We start from the raw sequence: 3,439 nt of genomic DNA, 5'->3' as shown, positions 1-3,439 counted from the left end.
CGAACAGTTCGGGTCCATAAAACACAGGATGTGAAATTACAAGTAGTCTGAGGGTGGGCTGCCCCCTCCTCTCTCCCCCACTCAAGGTGGGGGAATCATAATGTACTAATTATCTGAAACCACTCGGAGTAGAAAAGAAACTGTCACATACCAGGCTGCAGACTAAATAACAAACATCCCACACCTGCGGCTTTATGGGCACTCGCTGCTGCGCAAGGCAGGCAGGGGGAGGGAATTCCCCGCTCCCCACTGGCCCGGCGGACAGGCTCCTGCCAGGATAGGCTACCAGATGCCATGACCTGGAGCTGAGCTGCGAACAGCCCAAGACTGTATGTGAACCTCATTACTGTTGCTGTCATGGGCTTTGCATTTGGTTTGGCATGAAAATGAATCTTCCACCAGGGTCTGCATGGGAAGCATAAGAGTACCAAGAGAATCCCTGAAAAGAAGGTGACCCATATCAGGAGCAGGAGGAAGAAGGGGACAGTCAACAGTGTCAGATCTGTCTTCCAGAAACAGTCAAATCCGGACACTGTTGAGACAGCAAGGGTGGGAGCAGACTGCAGCAGACTCTCAAACCAGCATAAGCAAGGAGAAAGACCATGAAGGCACCAAAGGAGCCACCAGGCAATGACCCTGTCTCACTCTTCATCATAGCTGGAGCTTGGACAACATTGTGCTTGTGCACAACCTGACTTGTGGGTATTCAGCTATGGTGCTCCGCTATCTGAAGTTAAAAGAAACCGAAGCAGTCCAGCAGGGTCAACCCATTGTCAGTCCCACATGTCTGGTAGGGTCAGCAGCAGTCTCAGAGGCTGCAGGAGAGCCAGGATGCATGCTTTGCATCACCAGCTTTGTTCTCCTTGGCTCCTCTTGGGCTTCAGCCTCTGTGCCAAGGCTGACAACAGGAGAGAGAGTCGAGTCCCTGCTGCTGTGTGCCTGTGCCACCAGAAACTGTGTTGAGGCCCACCAAAACCCTCCCATGGGGGATTTATGATGGTACTTGGATAGTAGAAAAGCTGCAGGAGCACCATGGCTACTGGACACCACAAAGTCAACAGGAGGCAACTTTCATTCAAGGAAACATTGGCTTAGATTTGCCTTACAGCCAGGGGACTTAAACTAAAGTCTATTAGTGAGTCGGACAAGGGCTGGAGGGGAATTAACCCCAAAGTGCCAACCACAGAGTACTTAAACCCTTGCTGGAGGTGTGAGTTCCACTCACCGTTGTAGGTAAGGGGCTGGCTTTAAAAAAAAAAAAATCACTTGTTTGCTTCCCAGCAATACAAGTCCTGTGGGCAGATTTCCCATGCACAGCAACTCACCTTTCTAAACGGAGCTGAAGATGGCCAAAGGGGCAAGCCTGGCCAGATGCTGACCTGCTAGGATGGTCCAGGCCTCTCCAAGCTGCGTGAATGGTGCAAGGTCCAAAGCAGGGTTATTTCTGAATGGAAATATGCAGCAGTTTGGCAGGGACAAAGGGTACAAATGCCATCATTGCCTCTCAGCTGCATTGGTTGTGAGCACAGGGCCATGCTTGGGAGTGCTTGGTCCCATACAAGTTCTAGCAGGCAAGCCTGGTGCTGATGTCCCAGGGTTTGGCCATCCCTCCTATAGGCAATGCAGCCCAGCTCCCAGGCAGTGAAACAGCCAACACTATTGCACCAGGGTCAGGGTGCTCCCATTACAAGCAGCAGGTCCTCTAACTTAACACTTCTGGGTCTGCATCCACAGCCCACCTTAGCCAGCACCTCTGAACTCACCTCATGAGGGACAATTTGTGCTGGCCCAGTACTGGTGATGGGTACAGCAGAGCCAGAACAAACACCTTGATGGCCACCAGAAGCACACCTTACTGCAACCTGCAAATCCCCCAGACCCTTTCTGAAGGTGTTGGGGTCTCCAGGTGGCCTTGCCTGGGGCAGTTGGAGAGTGGAAGGTGCTGATTCCCGGTGGGAATGGGAAAACACACTAGTGTGGGGGCAGAGCACACGCCCCTTGGCCAAGCATGGAATGGCCATTACAGGGCCACTTCTTGCGGCATCACGAGTCATTAAAGCCAAGAGCGCCTGGGGAAACATCAGCACCAGCCAAATGACTTCCCCAGATGTGGCTCACTCTCAGGATGTGGGAGCCCCCACGGACACCCACCTCCGATCCCAGCTCCTCCAGACAAAACATTCCCAGCGTTGGAGTCTCCATCCAGTACCCCGCTCACAGGAGCTTTCTAGGCCATTTAGCAGGAGGCACTGTTTGGTTTTGAACAGATGTTGCCTTCCCCCTGCCCCCAAGGTCCTCAGCAGCTCTGCTGCCTTTGAGTCAGGAAAGCAAACGAGTTTTGCACACTTGTTTAAGGTCAGTCAGGTGCATGCACACCAGCACACACACATACACAAGCTCGGCACTGGGGTGGGCAGAGAGGCACCCCAGAGTAAAGCAAAGCAAGCGCAAGGAAGAGTTATGGCTATGCCCAGCCTCCAGCGTTAAAAGGACTTCACCTTCCCACAACCAGGCAGCAGGACTTCACATTCCCATCTCTAAACTGGAGTTAAACATATTCCCCCTGGGAGATGGAAAGGGCTGAGATGGCAGCAGAAGCTGAGCCAAGGAAAGGCTCTCTCCAGGCAGACTACAGCAGTAGGGGATCTGTGTGGGCTTGAACGAGCATCATGCTTCTGTGTTGCAACTCTCAACTGGCTAGGTTGAAGAACAGACAACTGCTTGTAGCTTAGAGGAGAAATGCACTTATTTATTCCTAAAACATCATACCAGAATGGGCCACCTGGGGTCTGCAAATTCACCAAGGGCCCAATAAGCCCAGGTTATCCGCCCTGACCATGGCACACCACTTCTAACCCAGCTACACAGGGAATGGTATTTGCTGAGATTAGTCATTTCTCTGCTTAATCTGGTCCAAATGACTATTGATCCCTTAACACAGTGGTGTAACAACAACCTTCAGGCATTTTCACGGAGAGATCTCGCTTTAAGCTCCTTGTCTCTTTCACACTGTACTACTGCAAATCTGCTAGTTTCATTTTGGTCAGAACAGGGGCAAGACACCTGTACAAGCCCTCTCTGGCCTTTCCCATAGGATAAACGTACATGCTCTGCATCCAAGCTGCCCCCTTGGGGTCAGTCCTTGAAGAATATTGGCCAGCTCCTACTGAATGATGGAATTTGTAACTCACTGCGCTCTAGAAACACCTAAGTATCTTCCAGAATCAGCTTTGTGATCCAAATTACAGTGATGCAATTTGTTACTGAGCTGTCACAACCATGCTTGTGATAAGCACACTTTACACACGCTTTTTGAGAGTGCCTGTGGAGTCCTGCACGAGTTTGAGCCCCGTCCCAAGCAGTATATAAAATCACACAGACACACAAATGCTTGTGGTGCCCCACTTTCAAGCTTCTGTTTGCAGTCACACCTCCAAGC

Source organism: Merops nubicus, unplaced genomic scaffold (assembly GCF_000691845.1).
Source record: "Merops nubicus isolate BGI_N331 unplaced genomic scaffold, ASM69184v1 scaffold39800, whole genome shotgun sequence".
In the NCBI taxonomy this organism is placed as follows: Eukaryota; Metazoa; Chordata; class Aves; order Coraciiformes; family Meropidae; genus Merops; species Merops nubicus.
The sequence above is the reverse complement of the archived record's forward strand: the minus strand, read 5'-3'. Positions refer to the sequence as shown.